Source organism: Heptranchias perlo, chromosome 10, assembly GCF_035084215.1.
Source record: "Heptranchias perlo isolate sHepPer1 chromosome 10, sHepPer1.hap1, whole genome shotgun sequence".
Taxonomy (NCBI): domain Eukaryota; kingdom Metazoa; phylum Chordata; class Chondrichthyes; order Hexanchiformes; family Hexanchidae; genus Heptranchias; species Heptranchias perlo.
Genome location: NC_090334.1, coordinates 75,438,432 through 75,465,341, shown reverse-complemented (window position 1 = coordinate 75,465,341; position 26,910 = coordinate 75,438,432). Strand labels below are relative to the sequence as shown.

The 26,910-nt window shown below is 42.9% G+C and overlaps 1 protein-coding gene across 2 annotated transcripts in view; it reads right to left on the bottom strand.

Moving 5' to 3' along the window:
- LOC137326704 (neurexin-3-like) overlaps positions 1–26,910 on the bottom strand; it is a 1,580,588-nt gene that overhangs the window by 923,960 nt on the left and 629,718 nt on the right. The gene's annotated exons all lie outside the window — the stretch shown is intronic.

Here is a 26,910-nt window from a genome sequence, read left to right as displayed (position 1 = left end):
TCTTCTGCAAGGGAGGGAAGGGAATAAAATACCTTTTTCTACTCTACAAGTGAAAAAAAAGGGGCTATGCCCCAAGGCTGCATCCTCACACATTTCCTAATGGTGACCTTGAGGATGCACTAATATCCTGACGCTTCGGTATGCTGAAGTCCCAGTGCATCATACCATGGACTGGTAGTTTCATGGCTCATACCCGGTGCTAAGTGTTCAGTTAAGTTGAGGGCAGGAGATTTCCCCAAAAGGGTGGGAAAAACTCAAAGGGAGAGGTCCCTTGATTTTTGTGCACTTCCCTTGAAAAGACGCTTGCAACGTAGCTTTGGCAAGACACTAAAAGCAGCTGAACCACCTGCCCTATCAGTGATGAAGCATAGTGCAGGGAACGCGAGAAAGTGAGGAGGAAAAATTACTTTAAAAGGAATGGCCCCAAACTGAATGAAAAAGTGGCACTGGCCTAGGGAACGATGGGGTATAGGCAGAAGTACAGGACAGCAATTGAAGAGCTCGTGCAAAACTGCACTCAAAAAATGGGAATTTTGCTAACAGGAGATATCATATTGAGGAACAGTTTGTGTATAGCTTGTTGTGAATTTAACATGGATGCCCAAATGATGGTTCTTCAAGAGAAAAGAGGCTCATAAACTCTATTTTAGTTACATTCAATTTGTTAACAGTGTTCAATCTCTCAGTTACAATATGGATTATCCTTTTAACAAATTGCTACCAAAACCATCTCACTTGTGATGCATTTTTCACCTTGCTTAAAAAATAACGGATAGCCATAAAACGCAAAGATTTGTGCAATCTTTTCTGATCGAGGACCAGACAAACAATAGCGTCAACTTTGACACAACTGGTGATTTTATTGTGTGTCTGAATGTGGTGTGAAATTTGCTCTTCTGTGCAAAACAACCGTCCTTTAAAAGTGCTGCACACCGCCACAGTATTAACTATGGAAAACTAATGCTTACTTAATTTTATTTTAGTCACGAGTGTCCCAGGTAATCATGAATGTGAATGTAGTAGTTAGTGTTACTAAAAGCTGATCCCACTCATTTTTTCCAGAACTACATTTCGCTAAATTGTTTTTTTAAATATAGGGTTGGTCAGCCATTGACCCCTATATAAATTCGTAAAAGCCTGACTTCATTTTACTTTTTTTTTTAAGCACGGTATTATTAACATTAACTTTTTAAAAATTGTGTATCAAAGTATTAATAGCAAATTAATTCATTTTCATTCCCTCCCCACTTGCATTGCATATTTGGAATACACAAGTTTTACTGAACACAGTTTCCAAATGACTCCATTTATAATTTGACTTTTTTTTAAGTCTTTTATCTTATGTTTAAGATTATCTCAAACCATAGACATAGAAGATTCATTCTAAATCTAATAACTTTTTCTTAAACCTCCAATTTCCTTCCTTATGCTCTCTGCAAAAGGTGCTCGCCAACCACAAAACCAGTCTTTGGTTGATAGAATAGAATGTTCTGCACCTTCGACTGAACTGTGAACACCACCAATGGCAATCTCACTGTGAGCTCACGGAAGGTGTACCAGGGTGAGCTGTTTCAGCTTTTGCCTCCGTCACAGAGAGCCAGAGCCCTGTAATAGTGTGACCTTCCTGTCTAGAAGGATCGACTAATCTTGCTCCCAAGATTGGCCCACAAGCTTGAGCAACAAAGATCCTGGTCGCTCAGACCCACAACTCTTAAAATTTAAATGCACCATCCGTGACTGGCTTACCTGGATAAAGGCAGCCACTGGATGCCCAAAGTAGCATCTAATTTGTTTAATTTTTGTTTCAAAGCACAGCTTATAAGCAACCGACCATGTAGTAATGTAACGGCCTACAGGCACGAACAAAACCTTCAATCACAAACAGGTCATGAATACGATGGCGAAAACAAGGTATCTGTTCAGCAGTTAATTCCCAAATCTTCAAATACTGCAACTGGTTTGTACCTCTGTTTCATTTGATAATCATTCACTGCACTTTATATCAGGAAGAGGAGGGACAGATTTCAATGGATTTATTAATAAATCCATTGAAATCGATAGGCTTCCTTTCATGTTCTCTGTTTATTTGAACGTCACTTCAGCTTCGAGAGCTAGGAGACATTCAGAAAAATGAAACCTCCATTGTTGATCTGCACAGCTCATTGAGTTTAAGCAACTTTCACTTAACTTCAATCCACCCATCCATCTTCATCGAACCCGTTCCTTGTCTTTCTCTATTCTGTCAACGCTGCTACCATCAGTACCCCTGTGAACTTACTCCCAAACCTTATTCACATTATCCTACATGCTCTTCCCCCTTCCTGATTCCTTCCTGTGTTGAAATCAGAACTCATTCCATTGTCTCCTACTCTTTCCTAGGACCTCAAAGCTGTGAGTACTCCTAACCTGCTTTCAGACTTCCTATCCTCCTACAATTTGTAGGCTTCTAAAACTCAGACTCAGTGCGACTTAATTACTCCTTCTTGATTGGCCTCACTTCTTTCAATCTAGTGGTGTCCCGCACTATAGACCTTGGCCCTTCGCTTAGGTATCTCAACTTAAAAAAGTAGATGTCACAACAACATTATTGTATAAGACAAATGTTTTAAGAACATCGGAACAGGAGTGGGCCATTCAGCCACTCGTGCCTGTTCAGCCATTCAATCAGATCATGGCTGATCTGTATCTTAACTCCATTTACCTGCCTTGGTTCCGTGACCCTTGATACCCTTGCCGAACAAAAATCTATCAATCTCAGCTTTGAAATTTGCATATGATCCCCAGCCTCAACAGCTTTTTGGAGGAAAGAGTTCCAGATTTCCACTACCCTTTGTGTAAAGAAAGAAGCTGCTTCCTGACATCACCCCTGAACGCCATGGCTCTAATTTTAAGGTTATGCCCCCTTGTTCTGGGCTCCTCCCACCGAGGTTTTGCATCGCAGGTGAGATTTCTAAGAGACTTTCTTAGCCCAATGGCACCACTAGAACGTGACTGCTTTATAGTGATCCAGCTAGCATGCATTCTTCACCTCCTTGATACTGCTTCGTTAGAGTTGAGACGGCTGTGCTCAGCACTGAATTGAAGCTGTTGGGGGGAGGGAAAGGGATTCCTATCGACCCACAGCACAACTGAAACAGCCAGTATTCACTTCAATAATAATTAAGTTGTTAACAGTTGTAACTTGTAACCATTCACACGCTGGTGAGAATTGATAATTTACCTTTGTGTAGCACTCCTCACATGGGAGAACATTACAAGGCGCTTAACAATGAGAAAGAGGGCACTGAATGGGGTTGGGAGAAATTAAGGAGAGAAAGCATGGTCGAAGAGATAGGTTTTTAAGAGGCTGTTGAAAGCAAAGAGTGAACTCATGAGGTGAGAGGCAGTTGCAGGAGAGCAATGACACCAATAAATTGCATGCTTGAGTGACATGGGATTAAATTTATTTTATTCCACTTCCAAACAGCAGAGGTTTTCAAATGTCCTCTTCCCTCAGCCCAATTTTCATTCCTTCTCTCCCAAAGATGCTGATGCATACTTGGCGTATGGAACTACAGGCACTGTCTGCCCTTGGGGTATTTCACTCACTATTCACCTGTTAGCCTAGACAATGAGTACTGACAAGCTTTTCAACGGTTCAGCACGCTGGGATCAAAATGGGGAACATGGACTAGAATGGGTACACACCACACCAATCATTCCTATAACTTGCATCGATAATTTAAATGATTGAGCTCATCGTGACACCAGTTAGCTGACTCAACATGAGATCATTAGCAAAGTCAAATGAAGGAAATTATGTGCATCGCTGGAAGAATGACATTTAAAATACCACTGCCAGCTCGTCACGTTAAGGACTGCTTGACTGTTTCAACATCCTTCGTGATACTGCAGCTTTAATACCTCGTGGTATCAACAGGTGGGGGGGTGACTGAGAGGGTAGTACTGAGGGAGTGATGCACTGTCGGGGGTGCCGTCTTTCGGATGAGTCATTAAAAAACCCAGGCACTGTCTGCCCTCTCGGGCGGGTGTAAAAGATCCCATGGCACTATTCGAAGACGAGCAAGGGAGTTCTGGCCAATATTTCTCCTTCAACCAACATCACTGAAACAGGTCATTATCACATTGCTGTTTGTGGGACCTTGATGTGTGCAAATTGTGTTTTCTACCTTACAACAGTGACTTCACTTCAAAAGTACTTAATTGGGTGTAAAGCATTTTTGGGTGTCCTGAGCGGGTGAAAGGCACTATATACATGCAAGTCTTATATATTATTATAAAATCAGATGCTGGATCTCATGAAACATGGGTCACTACCATGGTAAAACTTTGACCCATTCGTCTAGAAAGAATAAAACTGTTGAGAGGTGAAAGACCAGTGTTACCTAATCTGGGCCACACACAAGCGTGTGTATCCGAAGCTCCTCACTGAACCATATTCTTTGAAATTTGAAGAGTTTTTCTGTTAGAATAAACGGGGCAATGATTTTACTGAGACCATGAATGCACAAATAAGTAAGAAAATTGAGAAAGGAGAGGTACTAGAAAGGCTGGCTGTACTTAAAGTAGATAAGTCACCAGGTCCGGATGGGATGCATCCTAGGTTGCTGAGGGAAGTAAGGGTGGAAGTTGCAGAGGTACTGGCCATAATCTTCCAATCCTCCTTAGATATGGGGGTGGTGCCAGAGGTCTGGAGAACTGTAAATGTTACACCCTTGTTCAAAAAAGGGTGTAAGGATAAACTCGCCAACTACAGGCCAGTCAGTTTAACCTCGGTGGTGGGGAAGCTTTTAGAAACGATAATCCGGGATAAAATTAATAGTCACTTGGACAAGTATGGAGTAATAAAGGAAAGCCAGCACAGATATGTTAAAGGAAAATCATGTTTAACTAACTTAATTGAGGTAACAGAGAGGGTTGATGAGGGCAATGCGGTTGATGTTGTGTATATGGACTTTCAAAAGGCGTTTGATAAAGTGCCACATAATAAGCTTGTCAGCAAACTGAAGCCCAGGGAATAAAAGGGGCAGTGGCAGCATGGATACAAAATTGGCAAAGTGGCAGGAAACAGAGTAGTGGTGAACGGTTGTTTTTTGGACTGGAGGGAGGTGTACAGTGGTGTTCCCCAGGAGTCGGTGCTAGGACCACTGCTTTTTTTGAAATATATTAATGATCTGGACTTGGGTGTACAGGGCACAATTTCAAAATTTGCTGATGACACATAACTTGGAAGTCTAGTAAAGAGTGAAGAGGATAGCAATAAACTTCAAGAGGACACAGACAGGCTGGTAGAATGGGAGGACAGATGGCAGATAAAATTTAACGCAGAGAAGTGCAAAGTGATACATTTTGACAGGAAGGAGGAGAGGCAATATAAACTAAATGGTACAATTCTAAAGGGGGTGCAGGATCAGAGAGACCTGGGGGTATATGTGCACAAATCTTTGAAGGTGACAGGACAGGTTGAGAAAGCGGTTAAAAAAGCATACGGGATCCTGGGCTTTATAAATAGAGGCATAGAGTACAAAAGCAAAGAAGTTATGTTGAACCTTTATAAAACACTGGTTCGGCCACAACTGGAGTATTGTGTCCAATTCTGGGCACCGCACTTTAGGAAGGATGTGAAAGCCTTGGAGAGGGTGCAGAAAAGATTTGCTAGAATGGTTCCAGGGATGAGGGACTTCAGTTACGTGGATAGACTGGAGAAGCTGGGGTTGTTCTCCTTAGAGCAGAGAAGGTTGAGAGGAGATTTGATAGAATGTTCAAAATCATGAAGAGTTTAGATAAAGTAAATAAAGAGAAACTGTTCCCATTGGCGGAAGGGTCAAGAACCAGAGGGGACAGGTTTAAGGTGATTGGCAAAAGAACCAAAGGCGACATGAGGAAAAACTTATTTACCCAGCGAGTGGTTATGATCTGGAATGCGCTGCCTGAAAGGGTGGTGGAAGCAGATTCAATCGTGGCTTTCAAAAAGGAATTGGATAAATACTTGAAGGGGAAAAAATTTGTAGGGCCACTGGGAAAGAGCAGAGGGATGGGACTACTTGGATTGCTCTTAGAGAGCCAGCACGGGCTCGATGGGCCGAATGGCCTCCTTCTGTGCTGCAACCATTCTATGAACATAAGAACTGTTTAATTTGGTCTTAAACGCACAATTAACTTTTCTCATTATACTGCTAACGCGGAACCGTTTTAAACACATACTTAACAATCAAAACTGAATGATTTTAGCCACTAATTAAATGTGACTAACCTACTGCCTCTCAACATTGGACCCAGTCACGTAACGCTTCTGAAAGAGGCACGTCCAAGGGAGGTGTTTGGCTGCTAATTCACTCGTGTACAACAGAAATGTGCTTCTCTTCGAGTAGTTTCCTATCAAATAGGGTTACCTCTCTCTCTTCCGTTAAAATGCTGCTTAAAACCTTCCTCTTTGTCCAAGCTTTTGGTCACCTATCCTAAGATCTCCTTATGTGGCTCAGTGTCAAATTTTGTTCGATTACGCTCCTGTGAAGCGCCTTGGGAGGTTTTAGTATATTAAAGGCACTATATAAATGCAAGTTGTTGTTGCTATTTCCAGATGTGCCGGATGAATCATTACTCGACATGCTGACATAATTCTTCACACAACCTTTTAATTGCACACTCCTCAGGGTACTATTGCTGATGCGGAATGGATTTCAAACTGGCTTGGCATTCTCATTGCCTACCCTCTCCACCAAAATATCTAATTTAGCAGCGTGAAATGGAAATGAGTTTATCTGAATATGCTTCCACCATTCCCTGCTGCATCGCTGGAGTTTCATTTGGGATTGGGCAGATAGTATTAAGGGTTAAAGCACTTTTCACTGCTCCCACTCAGCCCACCTGCCCAATTGATAGCATAGAACATAGGCCATTCAGCCCTTCGAACCTGTTCCGCCATTCAATTAGACCATGGCTGATCTGTAGCTTAACTCCATCTACCCACCTTGGTTCCGTAGCCCTTAATACCCTCGCCTAACAAAAACCTATCAATCTCAGTTTTGAAATTTTCAATTGAACCCCAGCCCCAATAGCTTTTTGGGGAAGAGTGTTTCAGATTTCCACTCCCCTTTGTGTGAAGAAGTGCTTCCTGACATCACCCCTGAATGGCCTAGCTCTAATTTTAAGGTTATGTCCCCTTGTTGTGGGCTCTCCCACCAAGGAAATAGTTTCTCTCTATCTACCCTGTCAATTCCTTTTGTCATCTTAAACACCTCAATTAGATCACCCCTTAATCTTCCATATTCAAGGGAATACTAGCTTAGTCTATGCAACCTGTCCTTATAATTTAATCCCTTTATCCCCGGTATCATTCTGATAGCAACATAACAATTTTTTAAAATTCCAGTTTCACAGAAATTAGTCCTCAAACAGATCATAAATTTACTTCCCCAGTGGCTGAGTTGGCAATGTGCTGCTGTGAGATACCTGGAATTTTTTTTTAAGTGTGCACACTGAAAACCTGAAATTGGGAATTAAAACAGGAGGCTGGTGTTTCCACTTACTTAGGAAACATAGGAACAGGAGTAGGCCATTCAGCCCCTCGAACCTGCTCCGTCATTTGATAAGATCATGGCTGATCTGTGATCTAACTCCATATACCCGCCTTTGGCCCATATCCCTTAATACCTTTGATTGTCAAAAAGCTATCTATCTCACATTTAAATTTAGCAATGGAGCTAGTATCAATTGCCGTTTGCGGAAGAGAGTTCCAAACTTCTACCACCCTTTGTGTGTAGAAATGTTTTCTAATCTCACTCCTGAAAGGTCTGGCTCTAATTTTTAGACTCCTAGAATCCCCAACCAGCGGAAATAGTTTCTCTCTATCCACCCTATCCGTTCCCCTTAATATCTTATAAACTTCGATCAGATCACCCCTTAACCTTCGAAACTCTAGAGAATACAACCCCAATTTGTGTAATCTCTCCTCGTAACTTAATCCTTGAAGTCTGGGTATCATTCTAGTAAACCTACGCTGCACTCCCTCCAAAGCCAATATGTCCTTCCGAAGGTGCGGTGCCCAGAACTGCTCACAGTACTCCAGGTGCGGTCTAACCAGGGTTTTGTGTAGCTGCAGCATAACTTCTGCCCCCTTGTACTCTAGCCCTCTAGATATAAAGGCCAGCATTCCATTAGCCTTATTGATTATTTTCTGCACCTGTTCGTGACACTTCAATGATCTGTGTACCTGAACCCCTAGGTCCCTTTGGACAGCCACTGTTTTTAACTTTTTACCATTTAGAAAGTACCCTGTTCTATCCTTTTTTGATCCAAAGTGGATGACCTCACATTTGTCTACATTGAATTCCATTTGCCAAAGTTTTGCCCATTCACCTAATCTATCAATATCGCTTTGTAATTTTTTGTTTTCATCTACACTGCTTACAATGCCACCAATCTTTATGTCATCGGCAAACTTAGATATGAGACTTTCTATGCCTTCATCTAAGTCATTAATAAATATTGTGAATAATTGAGGCCCCAAGACAGATCCCTGCGGGACTCCACTAGTCACATCCTGCCAATGTGAGTACCTACCCATTATCCCTACTCTCTGTCGCCTTTCGCTCAGCCAACTTCCTAACCAAGTCCGTACTTTTCCCTTGATTCCATGGGCTTCCATCTTGTGTGTGTTACAGTGTGAAAATATTAGTTCAGCTTTCCAATTCATTTCCATCATCAGGAAAGCAAATGTCAGCATTCAATGCTCCCGCCCCTGCTATATCCCGTTGAAAACTTGGACTTGTCAAACGGAGATAGACCCAGACATGACCTGCAACATTGCTCAGCCAACAGGTGGACTCTAAACCTAAAACATTTCAGTGACCACTGGGGAGGGCGAAACTGAATATCCCCCTTTATAGTTGGAACACCTCTTCATCTTCAATTGGCAAACTGTACGTTTGAGCACTGTACCTGTTCCATTCACAGCTATTACGTTACGTTAAATGTGATATTTCCAGATTGAGACCATTTACGAGCTGAAATGTGACATTTTTGTGTTGCTGTATATGCTAAAATGTTACCTCTCAGTTTTTTAACAAACATTTTTAAGTTATATTTTCCCTATATTTTGATTTGACTTGCTTTCCTTCTCTTTAGTTCCCCCTCGCTAGGCCACACACCACTCCCTGAAATTGATATGCGGGCAGGCTGTGTGTGTGTCGACAGGCTCCTACCAATCTTGTTCCTTTGAAATGGGAGTAAATGAGTGCGATCCAGGCGACCCCATCCGATATATTTTCTCTCTTGATAAAAGACTTGCATTTATATAGCACCTTTCATGACCTCAGGACACCCCAAAGTGCTTTAGAGCCAATGAAGTACTTTTGAAGCACAGTTACTGTTGAGGGAAGCTCTTGCTGTGGTTCAGTGCCTCCCTCCTCATGTGCTGGCTAGAGAATCAACTTACCACATGGGGATTTTTTAGCATGTTTGTACAATGTTGGTACCGTGCCACTTACATCTCTTAAAACGTTATAATTTGTGACTCAAGTCCTTGATGAAATGGGGCGGGGGGTGGGGGGCGAGGGGGCGATGAGATAGTAAACCGAGGCCCCATCTTCAGTCCCAGGTAGACGTAACAGATCCCTTGTCACTATTTCGAAGAGCAGGGGAGTACTCCCCGATGTCCTGGCCAATAATTATCCCTCAACCAACACCGAAAATCAGATCAGCTTTAACATAATAAGGCTTGCATTTATATAGCACCTTTCATGACCTCAGGACATCCCAAAGCACTTTACAGGCAATGAAATACTTTTGAAGTGTAGTCACTGTTGTAATGTAGGAAACATGGCAGCCAATTTGCACACAGCAAGATCCCACAAACAGTAATGTGATAATGACCGGATAATTTTTTTAAAAAGTGATATTGGTTGAGGGATAAATATTGGCCAGTACTCATGCATGGACATTGGGGGAGTTTAGGATCAGTCTTTGCTGTGAGTCCTACAGTTGTATAGTGAAGTGACACTCACTGCCTACGCTCACACATGAAGAATGACTCTTTGATTGAAGAAGCAGAGGGCTACTCGCACCCAAGGAAACATGCTCCACCAATAGTCAGTGCCCTCTGGAGAATAAAGGAGAGAATCTAGAGTGAAAAAATTGCCAGTTACCTGCACGTTTTCTGCTGAAAACTAAGCGAAGTAACACCAATTCGACAATGAAGCTTTGTAAATAAATGGATCTTTATCACAATGAAAATCAAGTGTAACACCAGTTTCAAAAATGAATGGTTATAAACAGGGACGACTAGAAAAGAATGCTTTAGTCACTGCTCTTGCTTTCCATGTTATGCCTACAATTCACTGTAGATAGTGGCACAGTTCTTTACCTCTGTGGTAACTGCAGCTCTCCATACTCATACAATGGTTATGTCAGCTGTGGCTCAGCGGTAGCACTCATGCCTCAGTCAGAAGGTTGAGTGTTCAAGTCCCACTCCAGAGATTTGAGCACATAATCTCTAGGCTAACAATTCAGTGCAGTACTGAGGGAGTGTGTACTGCTGAAGGTGCCGTCTTTCGGATGAACCGAGACCCCATCCGTTCTCTCAGGTGGATGTAAACAATCCCACGATTTGAAGACGAGCAGGGGAGTTCTCTTGGTATCCTGGCTAATATTTACCCCCTCAACCAACATCGTTGAAACAGATTAGCTGGTCATTTATCTCATTCCTGTTTGTGGAACCTGTGCGTATATGGCTGCTGTGTTTCCCTACATCACAACAGTGACTACACTACAAAAGTACTTCATTGGCTGTGAAGTGCTTGGGGGTGTCCTAAGGTCACGAAAGGCCTTATATAAAAGCAAGCTCCTTGTTTCTTTACTTCCACCAAGGTTCACTAGATAGTGTTAGAGCCGCTGGTGGGTTTTTTTCCCTCGCTAGGTCAAAGTTAAAGAAGCCAATTGAAGTTACATAGATCCTCTGCAAGTATGTATGCATGGGGCAGGGACTTAGTACTAAAGGTTAAGTTCACCAATCCTGTGCTTCCAGTGGGCAGCAGTACTCAAAAGCATCAGAGTGGAGAATTGGTGCTACAGAGTTGTAGCCCTATCTCCAATCCACACTTTCTTCAAGTGTGGCTCCCACTGGGAATGCTGGACTTTACCCTTATATGTCCAAACCGATCCAAGCGTCAACAAAAAGGGAAGAACTGTCATTTCTTTATCAAGCTTGACAAGTAAGCCTGGGCTTCCCAGACTTTGATAGGTGTAAGTCAAAGTTCCCAGTAATGTGCTCTCAGAAATGTTTTGATGCAGCAGAACAGACACACTGTGATTGATATCATTCAGCAAAAGCTGAATTCTGAGATCTATGAAATCTCACGAAACAAAAGTGAGTGGCAGATGCATTAGGCACTTGACATGAATGCATTTGACAAGGAATCAACAAAGCAAAATGGAATCTGTGGATGACAAAATTGTATTTAACTAGAGTACTGGCCTCCTATACAAGGGACCTAAGTTTGAATTGCAACCTTGACTGACATTCAAACTCTCTTATCCTTCAGTAGGCAAATTTGGTTGTTAATTGGGTTCCTAGATGGACAGTTTCATAGTCATAAAGTGATGCGTCTGAGGGAAACAGAAAAGTAAATTTAAGGGGGCTCTTTTCAGCTCACTAAGGTACAAATAAAGCACTCTGAAGAAGACTGTGCCCCAAACTGTTCTGCTCAGCCAACTAAAGGTAGTTGATCTGGAAACAGGAAAGCAGCAAAAAGGATGACTTTGTGTCCTGGGTTAGAAGAGAATTCTATTGGGAAGCCTCCCAGGTCCTGGGCTCAGTTTCATTTTTGCAGTCTAGAGGAGGCTATCCCCTACTTGATCTTCAGACTACCTGCCTGACTGCTGAACTCTTCAACTGCAAGGTCTAAACTTGTCTGAATATCTCATCCTTAATACAATGCTCCATAAAAAAAATGTCCTCCGTTAGCCTCCTAAGACAGGTAGATTGGACGCCCAACCAAAGGATTGGGAGAAGTTATCAAAGAGGTTGATTGGATACAATGTTAGGTGTAATATAGAGCCACAATTTGAGGCGTTGTTGCAAGTTGTAAGTGTTCACTGCAGTTTTAAAAAGGTAATTATTGGTCACCACAAACCCAAACTACCCTCTGACAATGCAACAAAAATGGCTTTGAGATCATCTAATTAAAACAGGTGAGGAAAAAGCCCCAGTGGCATTGAAGGTTAGGAGTACTGGCGTCACAGAGGGTCCGGAGTACTGGCGTCACAGAGGGTCCGGAGTACTGGCGTCACAGAGGGTCCGGAGTACTGGCGTCACAGAGGGTCCGGAGTACTGGCGTCATACAGAGATAGGAGTACTGGCGTCATAGAGGGTTAGGAGTACTGTGTTATAGTTAGGAGTACTGTGTCATACTCGACTCCTCAACTGTCTTTGATTTGTCACGCTGCTTGTCCGATATCCAGTATAGGATTAGCAGAAATTTCCTTCAATTAAATATTGGGAAGACCGAAGCCACGACAAACTCCATTCCCTCGCTACCAACACCATCCCTCTCCCTGACCACTGTCTGAGGCTGAACCAGACCATTCGCAGCCTTGGCGTCCTACTTGACCCTGAGCTGAGCTTCCGACCACATATCCGCTCCATCACCACGACCATCGTAACATCGCTCGTCTCCGTCTCTGCCTCAGCTCATCTGCTGCTGAAAGCTTCATCCATGCCTCTGTTACCTCTAGGCTCGACGATTCCAATGCTCTCCTGGCCAGCCTCCCATCTTGCACCCTCCGTAAACTTGAGCTCATCCAAAACTGCCTGTCTCCTAACTCGCACCAAGTCCCGTTCACCCATCGCCCCTGTGCTCGCTGACCCACATTGGTTGCCGGACCAGCAACGCCTCGATTTTAAAATTCTCATCCTCGTTTTCAAATCCCTCCAAGGCCTCATCCTTCCCTATCTCAGTAACCTCCTCCAGCCCTCCAAGATCTCTGCATCCTCAAATTCTGGCCTCTTGCGCATCCCCAATTTTCTTTGCTCCACCATTGGAGGCGTGTATTCAGGGCTAGGGCAAGGGGGAATCTCGGGTAACGTTTGGCATGGTGGGTAATGGTGCGGATAAGGGGAGGGGAGGTAGCAGAGGCAGCTGATCGGATGGTCTCAACATTAGTGACAAAGAAGTCCATGAGCTCCTTGCATTTGTTGTCAGAGATGAGAGCGGAGGGGGCAGGGGAGAGGGGTTTAAGGAGACAGATGGTAATGGAGAAAAGAAGCCGGAGGTTGGGGGAGGGAGGGGGGCTTATCTTTGCTTTCCAGGATAATTAAGATAGCATACCTTGAATAAAGAAGTTGAGGTATCCCTTAATAGCTCAGAAATGAGTTAAGCCAAAGACTTGCTGAGTTTAGGAAAGTCCAAGTCTGTATTGACTTTGCTGACTTCAGTCAGAAGGAGTTGTGCTCTCAGCACCCATGGGAGAGGTTAGGAGAAATGTATTTATTTGATTTATACAGAAATAATGTGCAAGCACTGCCAGAAATAGTGGTGCAAGGAAATCCATAATAGCTTTTAAAAGAGAAATGGATAAATGTTTGAAAAAGGAACATTTTGTAGGCCTCAGAGCAGAGAAGGTTAAGGAGAGATTTAATAGAGGTGTTCAAGGTTATGATGGGTTTTGAAAGAGTAAATAAGGAGAAACTGTTTCCACTGGCAGGAGGGTCAGTAACCAGAGGATACAGATTTAAGATAATTGGCAGAAGAACCAGAGAGGAGATGAGGAGAATTTTTTTAACGCAGTGAGTTATGATGATCTGGAATGCACTGCCTGAAAGGGTGGTGGAAGCAGATTCAACAGTAATTTTCAAAAGGGAATTGGATATATATCTGAAGAGGAAAAATTTGCAAGGCTATGGGGAAAGAGCAGTTGAGTGGGACTGATTGGATAGCTCTTTCAAAGAGCCGGCACAAAAACGATGGGCCAAAAGGCCTCCTTCTGTGCTGTATGAATCTATGATTCTATGATTGGCGGCCGTGCCTTCAGCTGCCTAGGCCCTAAGCTCTGAAATTCTCTCCCTAAACCTTTCTGCCTCTCTCTCTCCTCCTTTAAGGTGCTGCTTAAAATCTACCTCTTTGCCCAAGCTTTTGGTCACCCAGTCTAATATCTCCTTATGTGGCACAGTGTCAAATTTTGTCTGATTACGCTCCTGTGGAGCGCCTTGGGATGTTTTATTGTGTTAAAGGTGCTATATAAATGCAAGTAGTTATTGTTGTCATAGACTGTAGCAGAATTTAGTTTCCCAACAACAACTTGCATTTATATAGTGCCTTTAACGTAGTAAAACGTCCCAAGGCATTTCCCATTCAAACAGCTTGAGATTTCAGCTTGAACTGTCTTGTTAAGGTACTGGAATTACATAGAAATTACATAGAATATACAGCAGAGACACAGGCCATTTGGCCCAACTGTTTACACTCCGCACCTCTCTCCCTACTTCATCTAACCCCATCAACATATCCTTCTATTCCTTTCTCCCTCGCGTGTTTATCGAGCTTCCCCTTAAATGCGTCTGTGCTAGTCACGTCAACTATGCATTGTGGTAGCGAGTTCCACATTCCAACCTCTGGGTAAAGAAGTTTGTCCTGAATTCCCTATTGGATTTATTAGTGACCATCTTATATTTTTGGCCCCTAGTTCTGGTCTCCCCCGCAAACGGAAATATCGTCTTGATGTCTATCCTATCACACCCTTTCATAATCTTAAAGGCCTTCGAAGGGAGGCAGGATAATCAGACAGCGTGTCACTCTGGCCACCCGAAAGCACGCTGCTCAACTCTTCAATCAGGGGTGACTGTGTAATAATGGACAATCAGTCCGGGGAATTAAAATATCCGGAACAACTTGGAAGATGATAAAATGTCAACAACGACGATTTGCATTTATGGAGCGCCTTTCGACGTACCAGGGCACTTCACAGGAGCGTTATCAGACAAAATATGATCCCGATAAAAGGGGGTACTAACATATGTGATAATTAGGTAGGATGAAGCTCTTTGAAAACCCTCAAATATGATGAAGGTTTTGATTTACGTCTTTTTTTTCTTAAAGTAAAGTAAGGATGATAAAATACGGCAAAAAAAAAGCTGCCAGTCCAGTCTCATGAAGTCTGGGTTGAAAGCTCACAGAAATCATCTCGCTGTTGTTCAAGTGCATATCCTGCTGTGTAAATCGCATATTCACAGTAGAGACGGTGCTGGCACTCCTCGGTATCACACCGCATTTAAATGAGACTTAAAAGTCTGCAAGATCATTAATCACATTTTTGATTATTAAATAGATAATAGGATGGGGCCAGCGTTTCAGAAAGGGCATTTGAAAGTAAGTCAGGTGTTAGAAATGCTCCTCAGGGAATCACTCATCATGGAGATGGCAGAATCAATTGAGCTTGAATTTCAGAGCGGAGAGTCATTTCCCAACAGGTGAAAGTGAACCCTTTCAGGACTGTGCAATGATATCCGTCCTCCCAAACGCAGTTAGGTTATTATGTTTTTCCAATGTATTTTTGGAAAGTTGTGATTGGGGGAATATGCTGCAGTTCTCAGTATTCTTTGAATTTTTGCTTTATACCCTGAAGTAATAGAAGTTTCCAGAAGGTTGTTTGATGGGGGGGGGGGGGGGGGGGGAGGAGGAATGTCTACTGCATTGTGGTACAGCACAAGTATTATAGTCCTCTACATTGTGGGTTACTGCTTGCAGCCATTTTGTGCTTGTGGAGAGAGGTGTGGGAGGAGGAGGAGGGGGGGGGGGAAGAGATGGAAAGATCACTAAGTAAAAGATGGGGCATTTCCCCTTGTGGTCAGGGGTTACTGTGTAAGGTGGGAGGTCAATGAATAGAGAGGGGTATTCCTATTAAGGGATTATTGTGTTGGGTGGGAGGTTACCAAATGGAGATGGGGCACTTCCTTCTAAAGCAGGTGGGTTGTGGGGGGAGGGAATATTGCACTGGGTCGGAGAGCGACAAGGAGAGTTGGGGCATTATTCCCTCGGGGGGGGGGGCGTTATTTTGCTGGATGGATGCAAATATAAATCACAGCACACTTTTGCACGCCTTCTGTTGGCCAGCTGTGAAGTGAGAATGTGCAAATTTATTGGCCTCTTAACAGAGATTCCCACAAGGCAGTCAAGAGAAGGGACGGCAAAAATGATTTTCTTTTCAAAATAAGGTGCATACATTTTCATATTCGAAGAGACCCCTTTAAACTTATCGCTATTGCCTCAGTCATACTCGTTCTGCTTTCACTGCTCTCACTAACCCTGAGGTTACGAAAATAAAATTCGTGCGCACCATTTTCAATTTCAGTGTCACCATGAGCTGCAGAAACAAACCGAGAACAGATAACTATCCTGCTGTTTCTACGTAATGGGAACGAGAGCCAAAGGAACTTTAAACCCTGCAGAAAACACATCAGTAAGCAAAATACATGCTAAGTCGAGTCTCTGGTTCATAACATTATGGAATTCATGTCACACACATGTGACCCAGACAGGCTGTAGATTAGCGCAGTCGCCAGCGATGTGGGGAAGGCAATTCTGAGCATAAAGAAAGTGTTTTAATGGAAAAAGTGATTGATTTAGCACCGTGACACCCCATTACTGGATATATTGTTGACACAGGCCGCTGCGAATCAGACAGCCGTGTAAACTTTGAAAGAAAAAGCCACAACTGTCCCTTTTGAAATAATGACTGGCGTTTACCAAATAAATATCATAATATTGCAAACATTTAACATTTTTAAGCATATTAGGTGGCCTCTAACATTGGATGAAAAAAATATACGCACACTTGTTATACATTGATAATGTTATTTGGACAGTCATGTCAAAAACCCAATACCTGCTCAAATAACATGCCATAAAGATAATTTTACTTCACAGCATGGCCATTGTTACAGTACATATTACTTTGCTGTGATAAGACAGTTTGTACTGCATCCAATAAATGCATTAATCCTTGCACCATTCTCTCTAAACAAGATTGACTTCAGCACCTGCATATTCCACCTCATCTAGGTTCCAATATTTCTTTTTATGCTTTGTTTCATGAGGAAGATGAGATATATTTATTTTCTTCCTTCACCCCCTCCCCACCCCCAAAACCGCCATTTTCCCCGGTTGGCTCTGACTCATAGGTTTAGGGAGAAATTTCTTGGAGTGTGGAACGTTTTGCTACATGAGGCAGAAGCCTTTGCATCCTTTCAGGGAAAACTGGATAAACATTTGAAGAAAGAAAGGCGAGAACTTGCATTTATATAGTGCCTTTCACGACCTCAGGACCTCCCAAAATGCTTCGCAGCCAATTAAGTACTTTCGAAATGCAGTCACTGTTGTAATGTAGGAAACGCGGCAGCCCAATTGGCTGGGTCAATTTGCAAGGTCCCACAAACATGTGGTAATGACCAGATCATCTGTTTTAGTGATCTTGGTTGAAGGATAAATGTTGGCCAGGACACCAGGGAGAACTCCCCTGCTCTTCTTTTGAAATAGTGCCACAGTATCTTTTACTTCCACCTGAGAGGGCAGACATCTCATCCGAAAGACGGCACTCCCTCTGTACTGAGCTTGCTGACCTCAGCTAGATAGTAATAATTGGTCTCCATGTTAGAGAGGGATAGTTGGCCTGGATTAGTGCTTCTGATTGCTATCCAGCAACCCTTACTGAAATGTGTACTTGTGAGAACAGAGTGAACTCGTTGATTGCTCCCCACCCTAGCTGCGAGTTTAACTTCCTGCCTATGCTCAGTGTCAGCCTAGATTTTGTGCTCAAGTCTCTGGAGTGGGACTTGAACCCACGACCTTCTGACTCAGAGGGGAGAGGGCTACCAACTGAGCCACGTGGACTGTGAGAAGAGAATAGAGCAGTGGGATTTGTTTTGGATGCCTCTAGTAAAGAGGTAGCACAGTCACAATGGGATGAATGGCCTCCTCTTGTGCTGTAAACCTCTATGGGTTCTGTGCTAAGGTACAGTTCCGCAGGCACCAGGGGTCCTGCACGACTTTGCCTAAGTGACTAGTCATCGAGTATGAGCCTAACCATTGAGTATAGGCAGGCCTCCCAATACGGTCGCCCCCAGTAGGAGCTCTCCTTCGTCTGAGGTAGTGGCCATTTATCGGAGCCGCTCCTCTAAAACCAACTCAGCTTTGGCAACGTGGCCAGCGGAGCCGAGGGTCCTTGGCTGCGAAGGTAACCAGAGTGAGGGACGTAACGGATGCCGCCAGAGGCGTTGGCTGCTGCACATGTCCTGACACTACGAGGTCACTCAGGCGCTGAAAGTCACACTCGGCTCTAATTCCTCGAGGCACGTTGAGGAGGCTCAAGCACATGGAGAGAGTCTGTCCAATCTCACCACCGTTCGGGCGGGGTTTCTCATCGGCCCGAGACCCGGAGACCTCAGTCAGGTACCTCCACCTCACAAACACGAGTCTTCTCCAGGAAATTCCCTCTGTACGGAGGGATTTCCTGTATAGATTGCTCCTGCACACTCCACTTCCTTGCTCTCGTCTTCCACCTGGACTTGTCTTGGAAATGGAAGGCTCGGTATTCAGGGATCTTCCCCTGCACCACTGGAGACATGGGATGGAGAGTGTTGCCTGGAGCAGTGGCATCAAACATAATTTTGAGCCATTTTATGGACACCCGGTCGCGGGTTATTTCCGGGGCCTTAAAGAAACCGTGTTTCATGGCCATTTGGGTGAGAGAGGTTGCTGCCCCTGCTCTACTACTTAAAAGTGGCTGCTCCTAAATCTCTGGTTCAAGTTCAGTCCTACACTTCCGATCCTCAGCTACCCAGTGTGCCGGGGAGTGGGCAGGTCGGAGAACCTTCTCGTGGGTCTGCTCTTGGGCTTGGCCAAAACAGACATCCGGAGATCCAGGATGCATGGGATCCGTGGGGGGGGGGGGTGGGGGTGGTGAGGGGGCTCTGACTGCCTGCCTCTCTTCTGTGGTATTGTGCACACCCGGGTGGCCCTGGAGAGGGACTGTGCATGCTTGAGGTCTTCCATGACTGGTGGGCACCACGGGCTCTGAGTTGTATCTTCGGTCATGAGAATAAGATTGTGATTTAGTTTTATTTTGCGCTTCTTTTGATTTTATTGGGCCATTTGTAGGAGTGTTTTATTAGTGGTGTCCTCCTCAGATTGAGGAGACACTTGCGGTGCTGATATCTGTCCAGGTGACAATGGGTCACCCAATGCCACCCTTTCTGGTTCAATTAAAATAGTCCTTGCCCAAACAGAATGGTTAATCTATTGGATAGAATTGCTTTCCAGCCAGAAAGCAAACAATTGAGTGTGAGTGTGCATTGCAATAAAAACATAATGGCCTGGAATTTGCTCCAAAAACAATGGGGAGCCTAATAGTGCTCACCGTTATTTCAGGGCAAATGGAACAGCAACTTCCAGCCAGCGCACGTGTGCAGTCAAACATGTTATTTCGCTGTTTCTAACTGATTTCACATTGAATTAACTGTTGTAGCTTTCACTTCCTGGTTCTGACTCTGCTTGTCAAGGATGCTTCAATCTGATTGGTCGAGGGGGACAGAGATCCTTTCCCTGTTCACACAGCTCACGGGTGCCCGGGAGAGGACGCTGCACTTTTTGCAGCTTATCATTAGAGGAAGTTCCCGCACTAAAGCCCGTGGATCATTTGTGGGTAAATTTAAATCTAATGAGTGGCAGGCGCCGAGTGTTCGCCGCTCAGATTAAATTCCGGGCCAATAGATTGTTGATTGTATCCTATGGTATATCGACAATAAGGAAACGGGTATATATTTTTTTAAACCACATTGACGAAGTTAAAAACCTAATTATACTCACCTCTTGGAATTTATTGTTGCCATTGGATCTTTGGAAAGATACATCATTAAAATGTCTTGTAAAAGGTGCACAAATACAAATGTAAGTCCTTTCCTTTCCTTTGACATTTGCTGCCCACAAGCCTTCATATGTTGTAATACTTTTCTGTCAAAATTTATCATTGCAAATTGCTATGTCAACATTTCCCATTCAATTTTGCTTTGTTGACTGTCATAATATAGCTGCAGGTTTTGGCCACTAGATGGCTATGTGGAATAGGTTTCTTCGGTCTCTTCTAACTCCATTACTATTTTGTATATTTAAAAAAAATTATTATATCAAAACTAACTGTGGGTAAGCCACGGGCACTTTATTAGCATTGTAATAAATATAAGAAATACTTGACTTCAGATTAAAAGTGAGAGTGACACTAATCGGCAATGTCAATCAGAAAGGAGACAGGATATGGAAGTGGTAAAAATAAGTGGTAAATATGCAGTAGGTGGTTCTGAAGTTGGGGCTGAGGGATATTGTTGGGGTAGGGTGGTGGGAGTTTTAGTTCTATATCTATTCCATGCAATCACCAGACCAGGGATGCTCAGTTCTGATACTGGGTGTCTAAAATGGAAAGTGTCCAATCTCCAGTGTGAATATGCCAGAGATTGTCACAATGTTCTAAAGGACAGCCATATGAGATCCCACTTAAACCATGTTCACTCCATATGGTGGTGGTATGACATTCCACTTTTGTTTTAAAAAGTGCAGACGTTGAAAACTGCAGAACAGCACAATACTTAATCCTATCTGCTCAGAAAATTATTTCACCACCACAGAAGAATTTCAGATTTTGCTGCTTGGCTTTCTGAAAACTGCATTTACTCCTGTCATAATACAATGTTGTGATTCAGACAGCAGGCTTGCGGAGAGAGAGAGTGGGAGAGACACAGAAAGAAAAAGAAAACAGACTAATTTATATCACCAGAGAAGGAAAAGTGAAGAGAGGCAAGATAAACTAAATGATACAATTTTAAAGGGGGTGCAGGAACAGAGAAACCTGGGGGTTCACATACAGAAATCTTGGAAGGTGGCAGGGCAAGTTGATAAAGCTGTTAAAAAAGCATACGGGATCCTTGGCTTTATAAATACAGGCTTAGAGTACGCAAGCAAGGAAGTTATGGTAAATCTTTATAAATCACTGGTTAGGCCTCAGCTGGAGTACTGTATCCAACTCTGGGTACCACACCATAGTAAGGATGTCAAGGCCTTGGGGAGGCTGCAGAGGAGATTTACTAGAACGGCATCAGGGTTGAAGGACTTTGGTTATGTGGGGTTGTTTTCCCTAGTGCAGAGAAGGTTAAGGGGAGATTTAAGAGAGGTGTTCAAAATGATGAGGGGTTTTAATAGAGTAGAGAGTAAGAAACTCTTTCTACTGGCAGGTGGGTCGGTAACCAGAGGACACAGGTTTAAGATAATTGACAAAAAAAAAAATCCAGGGGGGAGATGAGGAGAATCTTTTTTTAATGCAGTGAGTTGTTATGATCTGGAATGCACTGCCTGAAATGGTGGTGGAAGCAGATTCAATCTTAACTTTCAAAAGGGAATTCGATATGTACCTGAAAAGGAGAAATTTGCAGGGCTATGGGGAAAAGCAGGGAGAGCGGGACTAATTGGATAGCTCTTTCAAAGAGCCGGCACGGGCACGATGGGCCGAAAAGCCTCCGGGTGCTGTATGATTCTATGATTCAATGCTGCGCAACAAAGTTCTAAAAAAAAAATTGGCAGTTTGCTCCTTTTTCTTTGTTATTCCTTCTTCTACTGACATGCAAATACCTTTTTTAATATTTAAAAAGGAACAATTTTCAGCAAGCAATTAAGTGCAAAAGGTAATCTCGTTTTGCAATTTTTTTTTTAGCTCCGACATCCTTTGACATTTCAATTTTCCCACAGGATAGCTTTTCTTGCCCGAAGCCTTTCGAGCTCTGTAATTTTAATTAAATAGGTGGCAGAACCGTTGCAAAAATAGAAGCTGCAATCACGCTCGAAACTAAATGCTTGCAAAGTGGCAAAATATTTGAATAATACATTTTCAGTGGCATGGATCAGCACAGGGTTTCGAAACTGCTGAACTAGAATTATAAAAGAATCCTCAAATTAAAAAAAAAACACCGGCCAGTTTTGGCAAATCTAATAATGCTTAGGTTGGTTTTATTTTTTTTAAATGAAAGAACTTCAAAATGTTCCTTACAAGAAACTGTGCCATTATTTCTTTCTCTTTGCATTCTACTTATAGAGCCTACAAAACTTCAGCTCATCCTGTACCAGAGAGAAGGGTTTGTACTGTAAGTGCGACTGATCGCATATGATGCTGCACAGCAAAATTGAAAACGTAGAGATAAACAGGAATGGAATGCAAATGCCGGAAATCTGAAACAAAAACGGAAAGAAACGGCAGTACACAGCAGGTCAGACAGTATCGCAGAATCATACAGCGCAGAAGGAGGCCATTCGGTTCATCCTGCCTGTGCTGGCTCTTTGAAAGAGCTATTCAAATAAGTCCCACTGCCCTGCTCTTTCCCCATAGCCCTGCAATCTTTCCTCTTCAACTATATATACAATTCCCTTTTGAAAGTCACTATTGAATCTGCTTCCACCACCCTTTCAGGCAGTGCATTCCAGATCATAACAACTCGCTGTGTAAAACAAATTCTCATCTTCCCTCTGGTTCTTTTGCCAATTACCTTAAATCTGTGTCCTCTGGTTACTGACCCTCCTGCCAATGTAAACAGTTTCTCCCTATCTACTCTATCAAACCCCCCATAATTTCAAACACAAAATTCAATATCTGAAAGAAAAAAGACAAGTTAACATTTTAGGTACGACTATTCATCAGTACGGTCATGGTCAGACTGGGAAAACTACTTATACGTCATAACAGGTATAAATAAAGTGTTTCTCCTACCTGGCCGAACCAGTTATGCTGAAGGATCCTGCCCAAAAAACATTAACTGACCCTTTTCTTTAAGATGCCGATCGGTCTATTGCTCATTTTGAATGTTTTCTGTTTTTCTTGCGAAACAAACTAAATGCACCCATGCACACGAGGTACAAATACCAGGTTAACAGAGGAAGAACATTTTACTAGTTAGACCTGTTTGTGACTGAAAGGCAACAATCATATCGGTAGGTAGAAACATCTCATCTTCTCCAGAAAAAGCTGAGTCGTGTTAGGAACATAGCAACATAGGAATTGGAGTAGGCCATTCAGCCCCTCAAGCCTGTTCCGCCGTTCAATGAGATCATGGCTGATCTGTATCTTAACTCCGTCTACCCATAACCCTTAAAACCCTTGCCTAACAAAAATCTATTTTTTGAAGATCAAGAACCAGGACTGTATTTGTTGTATGTTACACTGTGAATGTTGCACCTTTGAAATAGGATACAATGTTAAATCGGAGCTGAATGGGTAGCAATGAGTTCAACAGACAGCTACGTGATTTATACGCCAGGTAATAGGTGAAATGCTGCTTCACAAGTTTGCATTTTGAAACAAATGACTAATCTGAAGCATAACTGAACACAGATTTTTCAAATAATCTTTAAAAGCAAACAGAGCATATAAGAATATCACCAACAGATTCCACTTTAGAGACACCAATCGACTCAAAACAGTATCTCAGGTCTTAAACAAAAACCCATTTATGCAGCCCCTGAATTATTATTCCCTTCAAATCAGCTATTGGTTGTTTGTACTGATTCTGTGTTGGATATTTGAATTTATTTTGATAGAAAGATAAGCAGAATGGTCAAACAAGTAGATGAACAGGCAGAGCAGAAAATCATTACTGGCTACAAATGTATATAAATTGCAACGGATTAGAATATAGATCTGGGTCTGTACTGGCAAAACGGACAACCAAGTGCTCAATGAACAGCTGTAGTAAAGAGGGGCGAACTCAGCGTCTGCACCAAGTGGCTTAAAGGGAGATCTCTGCGTTCCTCCAATTCTGGCCTCTTGCGCATCCCTGATTTTAAATCGCTCCACCATTGGCGGCCGTGCCTTAGCTGCCTGGGTCCTAAGCTCTGGAATTCCCTCCCGAGCCCTCTCTACCCTCTTTTAAGAAGCTCCTTAAAACCTACTTCATTGACCAACCTTTTGGTCACCTGTCCTAATATCTCCTGATGTGGCTCGGTGTCATGTTTTTTGTCTGATTTACGGTCCCGTGAAGCGCCTTGGGCCGTTTTACTACGCCTAAAGGCGCTAAATGAATGGAAGTTGTTGTTGTTAAAGGGAGATCATTGCTGGTTTCTGAGGGGAACTTAATCATTTGCAAGAACAATGCTGGTATTTTTATTTTGGTTGTCAATGTCACCTACAAGCGATGAGGTGAAACTGTAGCGAAGAAAGAACATTTTAGTGACTTTTTACATTATGGCATCCTGTGCTCATTATCAAAAATGAAAACATTTTGTAAGACTCGTTTTTCAACTCTGTCAGAAATGGCATTGTTGGGGGTGGAGGTGCCTGGCATTCGATCTGTACCTCCCACTGACAACCCACAATATTCAGAGTTGGTGGAGTAAGCATAAAGCAACTGCCCACAATTCCGTAGCAAATCACATTGGAGCATGAACACACAGCATCACCTGAGGTTCATGCAAGTATAATATTTTACCGAATTTCACTGTCATTTGTAACTGTAGGAATTACCTTTGAACTGGCTCCTAATTGAGAATCACAGAATGATAAAGCACAGAAGGAGGCCATTCGGCCCATCGTGCCTGTGCCGGTTTCTTCCTAAAAAGATAATTTAAACTACTAATTTGCATCCATGTTTTGTTTTGTCCTTTACATTTTGCTCTTGTATTTCCTGAAAATCTTCAGTAATTAAACTTTTCTTCCCTCCCCTCTACTTTGTACAACCCCAAGCCATCATTCCACAATTGCCCCCAAACAGCTCAAGATCTCTTTGTGCTGCTGCACCTACGTTTAGACTTTCCCTTTTGCAGGATGATCTTGTCGACTTTAACTTTAGATCACTGTAAAATTAGACTTTCTTACAGAGCTTCATAACGGTATTTTGGGCCATTCTAATCCATTACGGGCTCAATGTATATTCTAGGAATGAGTGGGAAAACTGAACGCACTGAAGGGCCATTATGAGAGTTTGAAACAAAAACAAATCTATTCAAGGAAGGAATGGAAAATGGAAAGTATTCCACTCTTGTCAAACATAGTCAGCATCAAGCATTTTCAGGTATAGAATAGGTTGCATGTAGAGTGAAAATAAAAGACATGTACTTCTTTTGAGAATACTTTGAATACAAATTGAGATAGAGCATAAAACTTTGTATCACAAAAGTTTATATTTAGAGCACGTGCATCATCTGCTGGAGGGCAGTCTTTCTTCAGGAACCAATACGGTGACATTTAAAAGACGTTTCAGAGTGGACGATTTAAGGCATTCATAGCAAAATGCCCTAACACTGTGCCTTACTCCCAATGTCAGAAGGGAATCCCCTAATGTGACATTTCCATTTCGGACCACAGCTCTCCAGTAAGACGGACCAATCTGTGCCAAAATTACATGCGGTGCAGTCACAATCACAAGGAACAGGGCTGAGATGGCTGAAATTGAACCGATTCTGGACCCTTACAGCTGACGAGGAATGGAAACGATCACTTCGCTGACTCCACCTATCAACGTCAACTTTATCCCACTACGGGACCTCTGACTTTAAATTTGGACTCCCTCCTATTGTCTCCTCTCTATTCCCTGTTTATTATCAGGACAGATCTATCCCAATCTTGCTCTGTAACCACACCTACGTAATTTGAGTTTCCCTGTGTCCATTCACGTACACGTTTTGGCTGCCGCTCCGGACCCGAGCCCATCGCCTCTATTTCCCCTTTTTTCTTCTTTTCTCTTTACCCCTCTCTCCTGTCGTCACGCCTCCTTTCATTTCTCCCTCCCTATTTCTCACCACCCTCGCTCTCCTCCTTTAAGATGAATGTAAGGACTTGCACAACACCAGGTTATAGTCCAACAGTTTTATTTGAAATCACAAGCTTTCGGAGCTTACCTCCTTCGTCAGGTGAGTGAAGGGTTCACACATGACCCTTCACTCACCTGACGAAGGAGGTAAGCTCCGAAAGCTTGTGATTTAAAATAAAACTGTTGGACTATAACCTGGTGTTGTGCAAGTCCTTACATTTGTCCACCCCAGTCCATCACCGGCATCTCCACATCATGGGTCCTTTAAGATGCTCCACAAGACCTACTTCTTTGACCAAGCCTTTGGTCACCTGTCCTAATATCTCCTTACGTGGCTCGGTGTCAAATTTTGTTTGAAAATTGCTCCTGGGTAGCGCCTTGGGACGTTTTACTACACTAAAGGCACTATATAAATGCAAGTGGTTGAGTCTTGTTGGGCTGCAACCCAAATCCCAGTGGTGGCATTTAAACTTACTCCATCACCGAGGCCTCATTGTTAATATATTTTACTAACAGTTGCCCCAATGTAACACTCATTTTCCAAATTTGCTGCAGACAATACAACAATTCATTAAGGTCATTGGATGAAAAAGGGTTTTCACGTATTGAAACCAATCAGCATTTGTTTGCAAATGTGTTGTATTTTGATAAAATGCCGCACTCATCATATTAGAGTCTATTTTGGGAGGGAATAATATTTGCACTAATAAAGTGCCTTAACACTTAAGTTTCAAACCACTTCACATAATGAATCACTTTAAGGTGTAATGATTTTTGCTGTGTCGGCAAAATGCACCAGTCGTCCCAAATTAGTAATGAGCAATCTTCTTTTTTTTTGGTGGCATTGGCTGAAGGAGGATTATTGGCCTGAACTCCATGTTCTTCATTAAATAATTCCATAGAACCTTTAACGAACCCCTGAATCACCACAGCAGACAGACTAGACCTCCGTTTAATGTCTCATCGGCAGGACGACACCTCTGACATCGCAGCACTCCCTCAGTAATGCAATGAAGCGTCAGCCTGGATTATGACCTCAGACGCTGGTCTTGGGCTCAGATCATCCACTCTAGAACGTCTTT